Here is a 13,933-nt window from a genome sequence, read left to right on the forward strand (position 1 = left end):
CAAGCCTCCGGACCCCAAACACTGACCCCCGCCTCGAAAACGTGCACGCCATGGTGAAAAAAAAATTAAATAATTAAAAAATGCACACGTTTGACTTCGGAGTTCTGATGGGATCCGGTGCATTAGTGCTGGTATGATCGCACCCGTCATCCCATGCAAAAACTAAGCATATATTCCATACTGGACGCCCCTTTCTCCCGTATGCTCATCCTTCACGTGCATGCACAAGCCCCCGGACCCCAAACACTGACCCCCGCCTCGAAAACGCGCACGCCATGGTGAAAAAAAAAATTAAATAATTAAAAAATGCACGTTGCAAAAAAGTTTGGGGGTGCAACACGAGGACTTCCCAAGAGGTCACCCATCTTAGTACTACTCTCGCCCAAGCACGTTTAACTTCGGAGTTCTGATGGGATCCGGTGCATTAGTGCTGGTATGATCGCACCCGTCATCCAATGCAAAAACTAAGCATATATTCCATACTGGGCGCCCCTTTCTCCCGTATGCTCATCCTTCACGTGCATGCACAAGCCTCCGGACCCCAAACACTGACCCCCGCCTCGAAAACGTGCACGCCATGGTGAAAAAAAAATTAAATAATTAAAAAATGCACGTTGCAAAAAAGTTTGGGGGTGCAACACGAGGACTTCCCAAGAGGTCACCCATCTTAGTACTACTCTCGCCCAAGCACGTTTAACTTCGGAGTTCTAATGGAATCCGGTGCATTAGTGCTGGTATGATCGCACACGTCATCCCATGCAAAAACTAAGCATATATTCCATACTGGGCGCCCGTTTCTCCCGTATGCTCATCCTTCACGTGCATGCACAAGCCCCCGGACCCCAAACACTCACCCCCGCCTCGAAAACGTGCACGCCATGGTGAAAAAAAAAATTAAATAATTAAAAAATGCACGTTGCAAAAAAGTTTGGGGGTGCAACACGAGGACTTCCCAAGAGGTCACCCATCTTAGTACTACTCTCGCCCGAACACGTTTAACTTCGGAGTTCTGATGGGATCCGGTGCATTAGTGCTGGTATGATCGCACCCGTCATCCCATGCAAAAACTAAGCATATATTCCATACTGGGCGCCCCTTTCTCCCGTATGCTCATCCTTCAGGTGCATGCACAAGCCCCCGGACCCCAAACACCGACCCCCGCCTCGAAAACGTGCACGCCATGGTGAAAAAAAAATTAAATAATTAAAAAATGCACGTTGCAAAAAAGTTTGGGGGTGCAACACGAGGACTTCCCAAGAGGTCACCCATCTTAGTACTACTCTCGCCCCAACACGTTTATCTTCGGAGTTCTGATGGGATCCGGTGCATTAGTGCTGGTATGATCGCACCCGTCATCCCATGCAAAAACTAAGCATATATTCCATACTGGGCGCCCCTTTCTCCCGTATGCTCATCCTTCACGTGCATGCACAAGCCTCCGGACCCCAAACACTCACCCCCGCCTCGAAAACGTGCACGCCATGGTGAAAAAAAAAAATTAAATAATTAAAAAATGCACGTTGCAAAAAAGTTTGGGGGTGCAACACGAGGACTTCCCAAGAGGTCACCCATCTTAGTACTACTCTCGCCCAAGCACGTTTTACTTCGGAGTTCTGATGGGATCCGGTGCATTAGTGCTGGTATGATCGCACCCGTCATCCCATGCAAAAACTAAGCATATATTCCATACTGGGCGCCCCTTTCTCCCGTATGCTCATCCTTCACGTGCATGCACAAGCCCCCGGACCCCAAACACTGACCCCCGCCTCGAAAACGTGCACGCCATGGTGAAAAAAAAATTAAATAATTAAAAAATGCACGTTGCAAAAAAGTTTGGGGGTGCAACACGAGGACTTCCCAAGAGGTCACCCATCTTAGTACTACTCTCGCCCAAGCACGTTTATCTTCGGAGTTCTGATGGGATCCGGTGCATTAGTGCTGGTATGATCGCACCCGTCATCCCATGCAAAAACTAAGCATATATTCCATACTGGGCGCCCCTTTCTCCCGTATGCTCATCCTTCACGTGCATGCACAAGCCTCCGGACCCCAAACACTCACCCCCGCCTCGAAAACGTGCACGCCATGGTAAAAAAAAAAATTAAATAATTAAAAAATGCACGTTGCAAAAAAGTTTGGGGGTGCAACACGAGGACTTCCCAAGAGGTCACCCATCTTAGTACTACTCTCGCCCAAGCGCGTTTTACTTCGGAGTTCTGATGGGATCCGGTGCATTAGTGCTGGTATGATCGCACCCGTCATCCCATGCAAAAACTAAGCATATATTCCATACTGGGCGCCCCTTTCTCCCGTATGCTCATCCTTCACGTGCATGCACAAGCCCCCGGACCCCAAACACTGACCCCCGCCTCGAAAACGTGCACGCCATGGTGGAAAAAAACATTAAATAATTAAAAAATGCACGTTGCAAAAAAGTTTGGGGGTGCAACACGAGGACTTCCGAAGAGGTCGCCCATCTTAGTACTACTCTCGCCCAAGCGCGTTTAACTTCGGAGTTCTGATGGGATCCGGTGCATTAGTGCTGGTATGATCGCACCCGTCATCCCATGCAAAAACTAAGCATATATTCCATACTGGGCGCCCCTTTCTCCCGTATGCTCATCCTTCACGTGCATGCACAAGCCCTCGGACCCCAAACACTGACCCCCGCCTCGAAAACGTGCACGCCATGGTGAAAAAAAAAATTTAAATAATTAAAAAATGCACGTTGCAAAAAAGTTTGGGGGTGCAACACGAGGACTTCTCAAGAGGTCACCCATCTTAGTACTACTCTCGCCCAAGCACGTTTAACTTCGGAGTTCTGATGGGATCCGGTGCATTAGTGCTGGTATGATCGCACCCGTCATCCCATGCAAAAACTAAGCATATATTCCATACTGGGCGCCCCTTTCTCCCGTATGCTCATCCTTCACGTGCATGCACAAGCCCCCGGACCCCAAACACTGACCCCCGCCTCGAAAACGTGCACGCCATGGTGAAAAAAAAATTAAATAATTAAAAAATGCACGTTGCAAAAAAGTTTGGGGGTGCAACACGAGGACTTCCCAAGAGGTCACCCATCTTAGTACTACTCTCGCCCAAGCACGTTTAACTTCGGAGTTCTGATGGGATCCGGTGCATTAGTGCTGGTATGATCGCACCCGTCATCCCATGCAAAAACTAAGCATATATTCCATACTGGGCGCCCCTTTCTCCCGTATGCTCATCCTTCACGTGCATGCACAAGCCCCCGGACCCCAAACACTGACTCCCGCCTCGAAAACGTGCACGCCATGGTGGAAAAAAACATTAAATAATTAAAAAATGCACGTTGCAAAAAAGTTTGGGGGTGCAACACGAGGACTTCCGAAGAGGTCGCCCATCTTAGTACTACTCTCGCCCAAGCGCGTTTAACTTCGGAGTTCTGATGGGATCCGGTGCATTAGTGGTGGTATGATCGCACCCGTCATCCCATGCAAAAACTAAGCATATATTCCATAATGGACGCCCCTTTCTCCCGTATGCTCATCCTTCACGTGCATGCACAAACCCTCGGACCCCAAACACTGACCCCCGCCTCGAAAACGTGCACGCCATGGTGAAAAAAAAAATTTAAATAATTAAAAAATGCACGTTGCAAAAAAGTTTGGGGGTGCAACACGAGGACTTCCCAAGAGGTCACCCATCTTAGTACTACTCTCGCCCAAGCACGTTTAACTTCGGAGTTCTGATGGGATCCGGTGCATTAGTGCTGGTATGATCGCACCCGTCATCCCATGCAAAAACTAAGCATATATTCCATACTGGGCGCCCCTTTCTCCCGTATGCTCATCCTTCACGTGCATGCACAAGCCCCCGGACCCCAAACACTGACCCCCGCCTCGAAAACGTGCACGCCATGGTGGAAAAAAACATTAAATAATTAAAAAATGCACGTTGCAAAAAAGTTTGGGGGTGCAACACGAGGACTTCCGAAGAGGTCGCCCATCTTAGTACTACTCTCGCCCAAGCGCGTTTAACTTCGGAGTTCTGATGGGATCCGGTGCATTAGTGCTGGTATGATCGCACCCGTCATCCCATGCAAAAACTAAGCATATATTCCATACTGGGCGCCCCTTTCTCCCGTATGCTCATCCTTCACGTGCATGCACAAGCCCTCGGACCCCAAACACTGACCCCCGCCTCGAAAACGTGCACGCCATGGTGAAAAAAAAAATTTAAATAATTAAAAAATGCACGTTGCAAAAAAGTTTGGGGGTGCAACACGAGGACTTCCCAAGAGGTCACCCATCTTAGTACTACTCTCGCCCAAGCACGTTTAACTTCGGAGTTCTGATGGGATCCGGTGCATTAGTGCTGGTATGATCGCACCCGTCATCCCATGCAAAAACTAAGCATATATTCCATACTGGGCGCCCCTTTCTCCCGTATGCTCATCCTTCACGTGCATGCACAAGCCCCCGGACCCCAAACACTGACCCCCGCCTCGAAAACGTGCACGCCATGGTGAAAAAAAAATTAAATAATTAAAAAATGCACGTTGCAAAAAAGTTTGGGGGTGCAACACGAGGACTTCCCAAGAGGTCACCCATCTTAGTACTACTCTCGCCCAAGCACGTTTAACTTCGGAGTTCTGATGGGATCCGGTGCATTAGTGCTGGTATGATCGCACACGTCATCCCATGCAAAAACTAAGCATATATTCCATACTGGGCGCCCCTTTCTCCCGTATGCTCATCCTTCACGTGCATGCACAAGCCCCCGGACCCCAAACACTGACTCCCGCCTCGAAAACGTGCACGCCATGGTGGAAAAAAACATTAAATAATTAAAAAATGCACGTTGCAAAAAAGTTTGGGGGTGCAACACGAGGACTTCCGAAGAGGTCGCCCATCTTAGTACTACTCTCGCCCAAGCGCGTTTAACTTCGGAGTTCTGATGGGATCCGGTGCATTAGTGCTGGTATGATCGCACCCGTCATCCCATGCAAAAACTAAGCATATATTCCATACTGGACGCCCCTTTCTCCCGTATTCTCATCCTTCACGTGCATGCACAAGCCCTCGGACCCCAAACACTGACCCCCGCCTCGAAAACGTGCACGCCATGGTGAAAAAAAAAATTTAAATAATTAAAAAATGCACGTTGCAAAAAAGTTTGGGGGTGCAACACGAGGACTTCCCAAGAGGTCACCCATCTTAGTACTACTCTCGCCCAAGCACGTTTAACTTCGGAGTTCTGATGGGATCCGGTGCATTAGTGCTGGTATGATCGCACCCGTCATCCCATGCAAAAACTAAGCATATATTCCATACTGGGCGCCCCTTTCTCCCGTATGCTCATCCTTCACGTGCATGCACAAGCCCCCGGACCCCAAACACTGACCCCCGCCTCGAAAACGTGCACGCCATGGTGGAAAAAAACATTAAATAATTAAAAAATGCACGTTGCAAAAAAGTTTGGGGGTGCAACACGAGGACTTCCGAAGAGGTCGCCCATCTTAGTACTACTCTCGCCCAAGCGCGTTTAACTTCGGAGTTCTGATGGGATCCGGTGCATTAGTGCTGGTATGATCGCACCCGTCATCCCATGCAAAAACTAAGCATATATTCCATACTGGGCGCCCCTTTCTCCCGTATGCTCATCCTTCACGTGCATGCACAAGCCCTCGGACCCCAAACACTGACCCCCGCCTCGAAAACGTGCACGCCATGGTGAAAAAAAAAATTTAAATAATTAAAAAATGCACGTTGCAAAAAAGTTTGGGGGTGCAACACGAGGACTTCCCAAGAGGTCACCCATCTTAGTACTACTCTCGCCCAAGCACGTTTAACTTCGGAGTTCTGATGGGATCCGGTGCATTAGTGCTGGTATGATCGCACCCGTCATCCCATGCAAAAACTAAGCATATATTCCATACTGGGCGCCCCTTTCTCCCGTATGCTCATCCTTCACGTGCATGCACAAGCCCCTGGACCCCAAACACTGACCCCCGCCTCGAAAACGTGCACGCCATGGTGAAAAAAAAATTAAATAATTAAAAAATGCACGTTGCAAAAAAGTTTGGGGGTGCAACACGAGGACTTCCCAAGAGGTCACCCATCTTAGTACTACTCTCGCCCGAGCACGTTTTACTTCGGAGTTCTGATGGGATCCGGTGCATTAGTGCTGGTATGATCGCACCCGTCATCCCATGCAAAAACTAAGCATATATTCCATACTGGGCGCCCCTTTCTCCCGTATGCTCATCCTTCACGTGCATGCACAAGCCCCTGGACCCCAAACACTGACCCCCGCCTCGAAAACGTGCACGCCATGGTGAAAAAAAAATTAAATAATTAAAAAATGCACGTTGCAAAAAAGTTTGGGGGTGCAACACGAGGACTTCCCAAGAGGTCACCCATCTTAGTACTACTCTCGCCCGAGCACGTTTTACTTCGGAGTTCTGATGGGATCCGGTGCATTAGTGCTGGTATGATCGCACCCGTCATCCCATGCAAAAACTAAGCATATATTCCATACTGGGCGCCCCTTTCTCCCGTATGCTCATCCTTCACGTGCATGCACAAGCCCCCGGACCCCAAACACTGACTCCCGCCTCGAAAACGTGCACGCCATGGTGGAAAAAAACATTAAATAATTAAAAAATGCACGTTGCAAAAAAGTTTGGGGGTGCAACACGAGGACTTCCGAAGAGGTCGCCCATCTTAGTACTACTCTCGCCCAAGCGCGTTTAACTTCGGAGTTCTGATGGGATCCAGTGCATTAGTGCTGGTATGATCGCACCCGTCATCCCATGCAAAAACTAAGCATATATTCCATACTGGACGCCCCTTTCTCCCGTATGCTCATCCTTCACGTGCATGCACAAGCCCTCGGACCCCAAACACTGACCCCCGCCTCGAAAACGTGCACGCCATGGTGAAAAAAAAAATTTAAATAATTAAAAAATGCACGTTGCAAAAAAGTTTGGGGGTGCAACACGAGGGCTTCCCAAGAGGTCACCCATCTTAGTACTACTCTCGCCCAAGCACGTTTAACTTCGGAGTTCTGATGGGATCCGGTGCATTAGTGCTGGTATGATCGCACCCGTCATCCCATGCAAAAACTAAGCATATATTCCATACTGGGCGCCCCTTTCTCCCGTATGCTCATCCTTCACGTGCATGCACAAGCCCCCGGACCCCAAACACTGACCCCCGCCTCGAAAACGTGCACGCCATGGTGAAAAAAAAATTAAATAATTAAAAAATGCACGTTGCAAAAAAGTTTGGGGGTGCAACACGAGGACTTCCCAAGAGGTCACCCATCTTAGTACTACTCTCGCCCAAGCACGTTTAACTTCGGAGTTCTGATGGGATCCGGTGCATTAGTGCTGGTATGATCGCACCCGTCATCCCATGCAAAAACTAAGCATATATTCCATACTGGGCGCCCCTTTCTCCCGTATGCTCATCCTTCACGTGCATGCACAAGCCCCCGGACCCCAAACACTGACCCCCGCCTCGAAAACGTGCACGCCATGGTGGAAAAAAACATTAAATAATTAAAAAATGCACGTTGCAAAAAAGTTTAGGGGTGCAACACGAGGACTTCCGAAGAGGTCGCCCATCTTAGTACTACTCTCGCCCAAGCGCGTTTAACTTCGGAGTTCTGATGGGATCCGGTGCATTAGTGCTGGTATGATCGCACCCGTCATCCCATGCAAAAACTAAGCATATATTCCATACTGGGCGCCCCTTTCTCCCGTATGCTCATCCTTCACGTGCATGCACAAGCCCTCGGACCCCAAACACTGACCCCCGCCTCGAAAACGTGCACGCCATGGTGAAAAAAAAAATTTAAATAATTAAAAAATGCACGTTGCAAAAAAGTTTGGGGGTGCAACACGAGGACTTCCCAAGAGGTCACCCATCTTAGTACTACTCTCGCCCAAGCACGTTTAACTTCGGAGTTCTGATGGGATCCGATGCATTAGTGCTGGTATGATCGCACCCGTCATCCCATGCAAAAACTAAGCATATATTCCATACTGTGCGCCCCTTTCTCCCGTATGCTCATCCTTCACGTGGATGCACAAGCCCCCGGACCCCAAACACTGACCCCCGCCTCGAAAACGTGCACGCCATGGTGAAAAAAAAATTAAATAATTAAAAAATGCACGTTGCAAAAAAGTTTGGGGGTGCAACACGAGGACTTCCCAAGAGGTCACCCATCTTAGTACTACTCTCGCCCAAGCACGTTTAACTTCGGAGTTCTGATGGGATCCGGTGCATTAGTGCTGGTATGATCGCACCCGTCATCCCATGCAAAAACTAAGCATATATTCCATACTGGGCGCCCCTTTCTCCCGTATGCTCATCCTTCACGTGCATGCACAAGCCCCCGGACCCCAAACACTGACTCCCGCCTCGAAAACGTGCACGCCATGGTGGAAAAAAACATTAAATAATTAAAAAATGCACGTTGCAAAAAAGTTTGGGGGTGCAACACGAGGACTTCCGAAGAGGTCGCCCATCTTAGTACTACTCTCGCCCAAGCGCGTTTAACTTCGGAGTTCTGATGGGATCCGGTGCATTAGTGCTGGTATGATCGCACCCGTCATCCCATGCAAAAACTAAGCATATATTCCATACTGGACGCCCCTTTCTCCCGTATTCTCATCCTTCACGTGCATGCACAAGCCCTCGGACCCCAAACACTGACCCCCGCCTCGAAAACGTTCACGCCATGGTGAAAAAAAAAATTTAAACAATTAAAAAATGCACGTTGCAAAAAAGTTTGGGGGTGCAACACGAGGACTTCCCAAGAGGTCACCCATCTTAGTACTACTCTCGCCCAAGCACGTTTAACTTCGGAGTTCTGATGGGATCCGGTGCATTAGTGCTGGTATGATCGCACCCGTCATCCCATGCAAAAACTAAGCATATATTCCATACTGGGCGCCCCTTTCTCCCGTATGCTCATCCTTCACGTGCATGCACAAGCCCCCGGACCCCAAACACTGACCCCCGCCTCGAAATCGTGCACGCCATGGTGGAAAAAAACATTAAATAATTAAAAAATGCACGTTGCAAAAAAGTTTGGGGGTGCAACACGAGGACTTCCGAAGAGGTCGCCCATCTTAGTACTACTCTCGCCCAAGCGCGTTTAACTTCGGAGTTCTGATGGGATCCGGTGCATTAGTGCTGGTATGATCGCACCCGTCATCCCATGCAAAAACTAAGCATATATTCCATACTGGGCGCCCCTTTCTCCCGTATGCTCATCCTTCACGTGCATGCACAAGCCCTCGGACCCCAAACACTGACCCCCGCCTCGAAAACGTGCACGCCATGGTGAAAAAAAAAATTTAAATAATTAAAAAATGCACGTTGCAAAAAAGTTTGGGGGTGCAACACGAGGACTTCCGAAGAGGTCACCCATCTTAGTACTACTCTCGCCCAAGCGCGTTTAACTTCGGAGTTCTGATGGGATCCGGTGCATTAGTGCTGGTATGATCGCACCCGTCATCCCATGCAAAAACTAAGCATATATTCCATACTGGACGCCCCTTTCTCCCGTATGCTCATCCTTCACGTGCATGCACAAGCCCTCGGACCCCAAACACTGACCCCCGCCTCGAAAACGTGCACGCCATGGTGAAAAAAAAAAATTAAATAATTAAAAAATGCACGTTGCAAAAAAGTTTGGGGGTGCAACACGAGGACTTCCCAAGAGGTCACCCATCTTAGTACTACTCTCGCCCAAGCACGTTTAACTTCGGAGTTCTGATGGGATCCGGTGCATTAGTGCTGGTATGATCGCACCCGTCATCCCATGCAAAAACTAAGCATATATTCCATACTGGGCGCCCCTTTCTCCCGTATGCTCATCCTTCACGTGCATGCACAAGCCCCCGGACCCCAAACACTGACTCCCGCCTCGAAAACGTGCACGCCATGGTGGAAAAAAACATTAAATAATTAAAAAATGCACGTTGCAAAAAAGTTTGGGGGTGCAACACGAGGACTTCCGAAGAGGTCACCCATCTTAGTACTACTCTCGCCCAAGCGCGTTTAACTTCGGAGTTCTGATGGGATCCGGTGCATTAGTGCTGGTATGATCGCACCCGTCATCCCATGCAAAAACTAAGCATATATTCCATACTGGACGCCCCTTTCTCCCGTATGCTCATCCTTCACGTGCATGCACAAGCCCTCGGACCCCAAACACTGACCCCCGCCTCGAAAACGTGCACGCCATGGTGAAAAAAAAAATTTAAATAATTAAAAAATGCACGTTGAAAAAAAGTTTGGGGGTGCAACACGAGGACTTCCCAAGAGGTCACCCATCTTAGTACTACTCTCGCCCAAGCACGTTTAACTTCGGAGTTCTGATGGGATCCGGTGCATTAGTGCTGGTATGATCGCACCCGTCATCCCATGCAAAAACTAAGCATATATTCCATACTGGGCGCCCCTTTCTCCCGTATGCTCATCCTTCACGTGCATGCACAAGCCCCCGGACCCCAAACACTGACCCCCGCCTCGAAAACGTGCACGCCATGGTGAAAAAAAAATTAAATAATTAAAAAATGCACGTTGCAAAAAAGTTTGGGGGTGCAACACGAGGACTTCCCAAGAGGTCACCCATCTTAGTACTACTCTCGCCCAAGCACGTTTAACTTCGGAGTTCTGATGGGATCCGGTGCATTAGTGCTGGTATGATCGCACCCGTCATCCCATGCAAAAACTAAGCATATATTCCATACTGGGCGCCCCTTTCTCCCGTATGCTCATCCTTCACGTGAATGCACAAGCCCCCGGACCCCAAACACTGACTCCCGCCTCGAAAACGTGCACGCCATGGTGGAAAAAAACATTAAATAATTAAAAAATGCACGTTGCAAAAAAGTTTGGGGGTGCAACACGAGGACTTCCGAAGAGGTCGCCCATCTTAGTACTACTCTCGCCCAAGCGCGTTTAACTTCGGAGTTCTGATGGGATCCGGTGCATTAGTGCTGGTATGATCGCACCCGTCATCCCATGCAAAAACTAAGCATATATTCCATACTGGACGCCCCTTTCTCCCGTATGCTCATCCTTCACGTGCATGCACAAGCCCTCGGACCCCAAACACTGACCCCCGCCTCGAAAACGTGCACGCCATGGTGAAAAAAAAAATTTAAATAATTAAAAAATGCACGTTGCAAAAAAGTTTGGGGGTGCAACACGAGGACTTCCCAAGAGGTCACCCATCTTAGTACTACTCTCGCCCAAGCACGTTTAACTTCGGAGTTCTGATGGGATCCGGTGCATTAGTGCTGGTATGATCGCACCCGTCATCCCATGCAAAAACTAAGCATATATTCCATACTGGGCGCCCCTTTCTCCCGTATGCTCATCCTTCACGTGCATGCACAAGCCCCCGGACCCCAAACACTGACCCCCGCCTCGAAAACGTGCACGCCATGGTGAAAAAAAAATTAAATAATTAAAAAATGCACGTTGCAAAAAAGTTTGGGGGTGCAACACGAGGACTTCCCAAGAGGTCACCCATCTTAGTACTACTCTCGCCCAAGCACGTTTAACTTCGGAGTTCTGATGGGATCCGGTGCATTAGTGCTGGTATGATCGCACCCATCATCCCATGCAAAAACTAAGCATATATTCCATACTGGGCGCCCCTTTCTCCCGTATGCTCATCCTTCACGTGCATGCACAAGCCCCCGGACCCCAAACACTGACCCCCGCCTCGAAAACGTGCACGCCATGGTGAAAAAAAAATTAAATAATTAAAAAATGCACGTTGCAAAAAAGTTTGGGCCCGCCTCGAAAACGTGCACGCCATGGTGAAAAAAAAATTAAATAATTAAAAAATGCACGTTGTAAAAAAGTTTGGGGGTGCAACACGAGGACTTCCCAACAGGTCACCCATTTTAGTACTACTCTCGCCCAAGCACGTTTGACTTCGGAGTTCTGATGGGATCCGGTGCATTAGTGCTGGTATGATCGCATCCGTCATCCCATGCAAAAACTAAGCATATATTCCATACTGGACGCCCCTTTCTCCCGTATGCTCATCCTTCACGTGCATGCACAAGCCCCCGGACCCCAAACACTGACCCCCGCCTCGAAAACGCGCACGCCATGGTGAAAAAAAAAATTAAATAATTAAAAAATGCACGTTGCAAAAAAGTTTGGGGGTGCAACACGAGGACTTCCCAAGAGGTCACCCATCTTAGTACTACTCTCGCCCAAGCACGTTTACCTTCGGAGTTCTGATGGGATCCGGTGCATTAGTGCTGGTATGATCGCACCCGTCATCCCATGCAAAAACTAAGCATATATTCCATACTGGGCGCCCCTTTCTCCCGTATGCTCATCCTTCACGTGCATGCACAAGCCTCCGGACCCCAAACACTGACCCCCGCCTCGAAAACGTGCACGCCATGGTGAAAAAAAAATTAAATAATTAAAAAATGCACGTTGCAAAAAAGTTTGGGGGTGCAACACGAGGACTTCCCAAGAGGTCACCCATCTTAGTACTACTCTCGCCCAGGCACGTTTAACTTCGGAGTTCTGATGGGATCCAGTGCATTAGTGCTGGTATGATCGCACCCGTCATCCCATGCAAAAACTAAGCATATATTCCATACTGGGCGCCCCTTTCTCCCGTATGCTCATCCTTCACGTGCATGCACAAGCCCCCGGACCCCAAACACTGACCCCCGCCTCGAAAACGTGCACGCCATGGTGAAAAAAAACATTAAATAATTAAAAAATGCACGTTGCAAAAAAGTTTGGGGGTGCAACACGAGGACTTCCCAAGAGGTCACCCATCTTAGTACTACTCTCGCCCAAGCACGTTTAACTTCGGAGTTCTGATGGGATCCGGTGCATTAGTGCTGGTATGATCGCACCCGTCATCCCATGCAAAAACTAAGCATATATTCCATACTGGGCGCCCCTTTCTCCCGTATGCTCATCCTTCACGTGCATGCACAAGCCCCCGGACCCCAAACACTGACTCCCGCCTCGAAAACGTGCACGCCATGGTGGAAAAAAACATTAAATAATTAAAAAATGAACGTTGCAAAAAAGTTTGGGGGTGCAACACGAGGACTTCCGAAGAGGTCGCCCATCTTAGTACTACTCTCGCCCAAGCGCGTTTAACTTCGGAGTTCTGATGGGATCCGGTGCATTAGTGCTGGTATGATCGCACCCGTCATCCCATGCAAAAACTATGCATATATTCCATACTGGACGCCCCTTTCTCCCGTATGCTCATCCTTCACGTGCATGCACAAACCCTCGGACCCCAAACACTGACCCCCGCCTCGAAAACGTGCACGCCATGGTGAAAAAAAAAATTTAAATAATTAAAAAATGCACGTTGCAAAAAAGTTTGGGGGTGCAACACGAGGACTTCCCAAGAGGTCACCCATCTTAGTACTACTCTCGCCCAAGCACGTTTAACTTCGGAGTTCTGATGGGATCCGGTGTATTAGTGCTGGTATGATCGCACCCGTCATCCCATGCAAAAACTAAGCATATATTCCATACTGGGCGCCCCTTTCTCCCGTATGCTCATCCTTCACGTGCATGCACAAGCCCCCGGACCCCAAACACTGACCCCCGCCTCGAAAACGTGCACGCCATGGTGGAAAAAAACATTAAATAATTAAAAAATGCACGTTGCAAAAAAGTTTGGGGGTGCAACACGAGGACTTCCGAAGAGGTCGCCCATCTTAGTACTACTCTCGCCCAAGCGCGTTTAACTTCGGAGTTCTGATGGGATCCGGTGCATTAGTGCTGGTATGATCGCACCCGTCATCCCATGCAAAAACTAAGCATATATTCCATACTGGGCGCCCCTTTCTCCCGTATGCTCATCCTTCACGTGCATGCACAAGCCCTCGGACCCCAAACACTGACCCCCGCCTCGAAAA

General features: G+C 49.0%; 45 non-coding genes across 45 annotated transcripts; all 45 read right to left on the reverse strand.

Moving 5' to 3' along the window:
* Window positions 1-328: 328 nt before the first annotated feature.
* Window positions 329-447, reverse strand: LOC136211349 (5S ribosomal RNA). The gene has a single exon (XR_010678555.1). It is a non-coding gene; the product is annotated as a 5S ribosomal RNA (ribosomal RNA).
* A 182-nt stretch (window positions 448-629) lies between these two features.
* Window positions 630-748, reverse strand: LOC136214387 (5S ribosomal RNA). The gene has a single exon (XR_010681475.1). It is a non-coding gene; the product is annotated as a 5S ribosomal RNA (ribosomal RNA).
* Window positions 749-931: 183 nt separating this feature from the next.
* On the reverse strand, window positions 932-1,050 carry LOC136213444 (5S ribosomal RNA). Its single transcript, XR_010680554.1, has one exon. It is a non-coding gene; the product is annotated as a 5S ribosomal RNA (ribosomal RNA).
* Window positions 1,051-1,232: 182 nt separating this feature from the next.
* Window positions 1,233-1,351, reverse strand: LOC136214811 (5S ribosomal RNA). Its single transcript, XR_010681881.1, has one exon. It is a non-coding gene; the product is annotated as a 5S ribosomal RNA (ribosomal RNA).
* A 184-nt stretch (window positions 1,352-1,535) lies between these two features.
* LOC136212313 (5S ribosomal RNA) lies at window positions 1,536-1,654 on the reverse strand. Its single transcript, XR_010679478.1, has one exon. It is a non-coding gene; the product is annotated as a 5S ribosomal RNA (ribosomal RNA).
* A 182-nt stretch (window positions 1,655-1,836) lies between these two features.
* On the reverse strand, window positions 1,837-1,955 carry LOC136212933 (5S ribosomal RNA). The gene has a single exon (XR_010680072.1). It is a non-coding gene; the product is annotated as a 5S ribosomal RNA (ribosomal RNA).
* A 183-nt stretch (window positions 1,956-2,138) lies between these two features.
* LOC136214433 (5S ribosomal RNA) lies at window positions 2,139-2,257 on the reverse strand. The gene has a single exon (XR_010681518.1). It is a non-coding gene; the product is annotated as a 5S ribosomal RNA (ribosomal RNA).
* A 183-nt stretch (window positions 2,258-2,440) lies between these two features.
* LOC136214905 (5S ribosomal RNA) lies at window positions 2,441-2,559 on the reverse strand. Its single transcript, XR_010681969.1, has one exon. It is a non-coding gene; the product is annotated as a 5S ribosomal RNA (ribosomal RNA).
* A 184-nt stretch (window positions 2,560-2,743) lies between these two features.
* On the reverse strand, window positions 2,744-2,862 carry LOC136211712 (5S ribosomal RNA). The gene has a single exon (XR_010678905.1). It is a non-coding gene; the product is annotated as a 5S ribosomal RNA (ribosomal RNA).
* A 182-nt stretch (window positions 2,863-3,044) lies between these two features.
* On the reverse strand, window positions 3,045-3,163 carry LOC136211351 (5S ribosomal RNA). Its single transcript, XR_010678557.1, has one exon. It is a non-coding gene; the product is annotated as a 5S ribosomal RNA (ribosomal RNA).
* Window positions 3,164-3,346: 183 nt separating this feature from the next.
* LOC136215629 (5S ribosomal RNA) lies at window positions 3,347-3,465 on the reverse strand. Its single transcript, XR_010682665.1, has one exon. It is a non-coding gene; the product is annotated as a 5S ribosomal RNA (ribosomal RNA).
* Window positions 3,466-3,649: 184 nt separating this feature from the next.
* LOC136211352 (5S ribosomal RNA) lies at window positions 3,650-3,768 on the reverse strand. Its single transcript, XR_010678558.1, has one exon. It is a non-coding gene; the product is annotated as a 5S ribosomal RNA (ribosomal RNA).
* A 183-nt stretch (window positions 3,769-3,951) lies between these two features.
* Window positions 3,952-4,070, reverse strand: LOC136214906 (5S ribosomal RNA). The gene has a single exon (XR_010681970.1). It is a non-coding gene; the product is annotated as a 5S ribosomal RNA (ribosomal RNA).
* A 184-nt stretch (window positions 4,071-4,254) lies between these two features.
* On the reverse strand, window positions 4,255-4,373 carry LOC136211353 (5S ribosomal RNA). The gene has a single exon (XR_010678559.1). It is a non-coding gene; the product is annotated as a 5S ribosomal RNA (ribosomal RNA).
* Window positions 4,374-4,555: 182 nt separating this feature from the next.
* LOC136212112 (5S ribosomal RNA) lies at window positions 4,556-4,674 on the reverse strand. The gene has a single exon (XR_010679287.1). It is a non-coding gene; the product is annotated as a 5S ribosomal RNA (ribosomal RNA).
* A 183-nt stretch (window positions 4,675-4,857) lies between these two features.
* On the reverse strand, window positions 4,858-4,976 carry LOC136214907 (5S ribosomal RNA). Its single transcript, XR_010681971.1, has one exon. It is a non-coding gene; the product is annotated as a 5S ribosomal RNA (ribosomal RNA).
* Window positions 4,977-5,160: 184 nt separating this feature from the next.
* On the reverse strand, window positions 5,161-5,279 carry LOC136211354 (5S ribosomal RNA). The gene has a single exon (XR_010678560.1). It is a non-coding gene; the product is annotated as a 5S ribosomal RNA (ribosomal RNA).
* Window positions 5,280-5,462: 183 nt separating this feature from the next.
* Window positions 5,463-5,581, reverse strand: LOC136214908 (5S ribosomal RNA). Its single transcript, XR_010681972.1, has one exon. It is a non-coding gene; the product is annotated as a 5S ribosomal RNA (ribosomal RNA).
* A 184-nt stretch (window positions 5,582-5,765) lies between these two features.
* LOC136211355 (5S ribosomal RNA) lies at window positions 5,766-5,884 on the reverse strand. The gene has a single exon (XR_010678561.1). It is a non-coding gene; the product is annotated as a 5S ribosomal RNA (ribosomal RNA).
* A 182-nt stretch (window positions 5,885-6,066) lies between these two features.
* LOC136213318 (5S ribosomal RNA) lies at window positions 6,067-6,185 on the reverse strand. The gene has a single exon (XR_010680436.1). It is a non-coding gene; the product is annotated as a 5S ribosomal RNA (ribosomal RNA).
* Window positions 6,186-6,367: 182 nt separating this feature from the next.
* LOC136213319 (5S ribosomal RNA) lies at window positions 6,368-6,486 on the reverse strand. The gene has a single exon (XR_010680437.1). It is a non-coding gene; the product is annotated as a 5S ribosomal RNA (ribosomal RNA).
* Window positions 6,487-6,669: 183 nt separating this feature from the next.
* On the reverse strand, window positions 6,670-6,788 carry LOC136215343 (5S ribosomal RNA). The gene has a single exon (XR_010682384.1). It is a non-coding gene; the product is annotated as a 5S ribosomal RNA (ribosomal RNA).
* A 184-nt stretch (window positions 6,789-6,972) lies between these two features.
* LOC136211682 (5S ribosomal RNA) lies at window positions 6,973-7,091 on the reverse strand. Its single transcript, XR_010678877.1, has one exon. It is a non-coding gene; the product is annotated as a 5S ribosomal RNA (ribosomal RNA).
* Window positions 7,092-7,273: 182 nt separating this feature from the next.
* On the reverse strand, window positions 7,274-7,392 carry LOC136211356 (5S ribosomal RNA). Its single transcript, XR_010678562.1, has one exon. It is a non-coding gene; the product is annotated as a 5S ribosomal RNA (ribosomal RNA).
* A 183-nt stretch (window positions 7,393-7,575) lies between these two features.
* On the reverse strand, window positions 7,576-7,694 carry LOC136214909 (5S ribosomal RNA). Its single transcript, XR_010681973.1, has one exon. It is a non-coding gene; the product is annotated as a 5S ribosomal RNA (ribosomal RNA).
* Window positions 7,695-7,878: 184 nt separating this feature from the next.
* On the reverse strand, window positions 7,879-7,997 carry LOC136213255 (5S ribosomal RNA). Its single transcript, XR_010680378.1, has one exon. It is a non-coding gene; the product is annotated as a 5S ribosomal RNA (ribosomal RNA).
* A 182-nt stretch (window positions 7,998-8,179) lies between these two features.
* LOC136211357 (5S ribosomal RNA) lies at window positions 8,180-8,298 on the reverse strand. Its single transcript, XR_010678563.1, has one exon. It is a non-coding gene; the product is annotated as a 5S ribosomal RNA (ribosomal RNA).
* A 183-nt stretch (window positions 8,299-8,481) lies between these two features.
* LOC136214910 (5S ribosomal RNA) lies at window positions 8,482-8,600 on the reverse strand. The gene has a single exon (XR_010681974.1). It is a non-coding gene; the product is annotated as a 5S ribosomal RNA (ribosomal RNA).
* A 184-nt stretch (window positions 8,601-8,784) lies between these two features.
* On the reverse strand, window positions 8,785-8,903 carry LOC136211358 (5S ribosomal RNA). Its single transcript, XR_010678564.1, has one exon. It is a non-coding gene; the product is annotated as a 5S ribosomal RNA (ribosomal RNA).
* A 183-nt stretch (window positions 8,904-9,086) lies between these two features.
* On the reverse strand, window positions 9,087-9,205 carry LOC136214912 (5S ribosomal RNA). The gene has a single exon (XR_010681976.1). It is a non-coding gene; the product is annotated as a 5S ribosomal RNA (ribosomal RNA).
* A 184-nt stretch (window positions 9,206-9,389) lies between these two features.
* LOC136214666 (5S ribosomal RNA) lies at window positions 9,390-9,508 on the reverse strand. Its single transcript, XR_010681743.1, has one exon. It is a non-coding gene; the product is annotated as a 5S ribosomal RNA (ribosomal RNA).
* A 184-nt stretch (window positions 9,509-9,692) lies between these two features.
* LOC136211359 (5S ribosomal RNA) lies at window positions 9,693-9,811 on the reverse strand. The gene has a single exon (XR_010678565.1). It is a non-coding gene; the product is annotated as a 5S ribosomal RNA (ribosomal RNA).
* A 183-nt stretch (window positions 9,812-9,994) lies between these two features.
* Window positions 9,995-10,113, reverse strand: LOC136214667 (5S ribosomal RNA). The gene has a single exon (XR_010681744.1). It is a non-coding gene; the product is annotated as a 5S ribosomal RNA (ribosomal RNA).
* A 184-nt stretch (window positions 10,114-10,297) lies between these two features.
* LOC136211360 (5S ribosomal RNA) lies at window positions 10,298-10,416 on the reverse strand. The gene has a single exon (XR_010678566.1). It is a non-coding gene; the product is annotated as a 5S ribosomal RNA (ribosomal RNA).
* A 182-nt stretch (window positions 10,417-10,598) lies between these two features.
* On the reverse strand, window positions 10,599-10,717 carry LOC136211363 (5S ribosomal RNA). The gene has a single exon (XR_010678568.1). It is a non-coding gene; the product is annotated as a 5S ribosomal RNA (ribosomal RNA).
* Window positions 10,718-10,900: 183 nt separating this feature from the next.
* LOC136214913 (5S ribosomal RNA) lies at window positions 10,901-11,019 on the reverse strand. Its single transcript, XR_010681977.1, has one exon. It is a non-coding gene; the product is annotated as a 5S ribosomal RNA (ribosomal RNA).
* A 184-nt stretch (window positions 11,020-11,203) lies between these two features.
* Window positions 11,204-11,322, reverse strand: LOC136211364 (5S ribosomal RNA). The gene has a single exon (XR_010678569.1). It is a non-coding gene; the product is annotated as a 5S ribosomal RNA (ribosomal RNA).
* Window positions 11,323-11,504: 182 nt separating this feature from the next.
* Window positions 11,505-11,623, reverse strand: LOC136211365 (5S ribosomal RNA). Its single transcript, XR_010678570.1, has one exon. It is a non-coding gene; the product is annotated as a 5S ribosomal RNA (ribosomal RNA).
* A 259-nt stretch (window positions 11,624-11,882) lies between these two features.
* Window positions 11,883-12,001, reverse strand: LOC136215236 (5S ribosomal RNA). The gene has a single exon (XR_010682284.1). It is a non-coding gene; the product is annotated as a 5S ribosomal RNA (ribosomal RNA).
* A 183-nt stretch (window positions 12,002-12,184) lies between these two features.
* Window positions 12,185-12,303, reverse strand: LOC136213211 (5S ribosomal RNA). Its single transcript, XR_010680336.1, has one exon. It is a non-coding gene; the product is annotated as a 5S ribosomal RNA (ribosomal RNA).
* A 182-nt stretch (window positions 12,304-12,485) lies between these two features.
* On the reverse strand, window positions 12,486-12,604 carry LOC136212893 (5S ribosomal RNA). Its single transcript, XR_010680033.1, has one exon. It is a non-coding gene; the product is annotated as a 5S ribosomal RNA (ribosomal RNA).
* Window positions 12,605-12,787: 183 nt separating this feature from the next.
* LOC136211366 (5S ribosomal RNA) lies at window positions 12,788-12,906 on the reverse strand. Its single transcript, XR_010678571.1, has one exon. It is a non-coding gene; the product is annotated as a 5S ribosomal RNA (ribosomal RNA).
* Window positions 12,907-13,089: 183 nt separating this feature from the next.
* On the reverse strand, window positions 13,090-13,208 carry LOC136214914 (5S ribosomal RNA). Its single transcript, XR_010681978.1, has one exon. It is a non-coding gene; the product is annotated as a 5S ribosomal RNA (ribosomal RNA).
* A 184-nt stretch (window positions 13,209-13,392) lies between these two features.
* LOC136211647 (5S ribosomal RNA) lies at window positions 13,393-13,511 on the reverse strand. Its single transcript, XR_010678842.1, has one exon. It is a non-coding gene; the product is annotated as a 5S ribosomal RNA (ribosomal RNA).
* Window positions 13,512-13,694: 183 nt separating this feature from the next.
* LOC136214916 (5S ribosomal RNA) lies at window positions 13,695-13,813 on the reverse strand. Its single transcript, XR_010681979.1, has one exon. It is a non-coding gene; the product is annotated as a 5S ribosomal RNA (ribosomal RNA).
* Between the last annotated feature and the right edge of the window lie 120 nt (window positions 13,814-13,933).

This window comes from Euphorbia lathyris, chromosome 1 (assembly GCF_963576675.1).
Source record: "Euphorbia lathyris chromosome 1, ddEupLath1.1, whole genome shotgun sequence".
Lineage (NCBI taxonomy): Eukaryota > Viridiplantae > Streptophyta > Magnoliopsida > Malpighiales > Euphorbiaceae > Euphorbia > Euphorbia lathyris.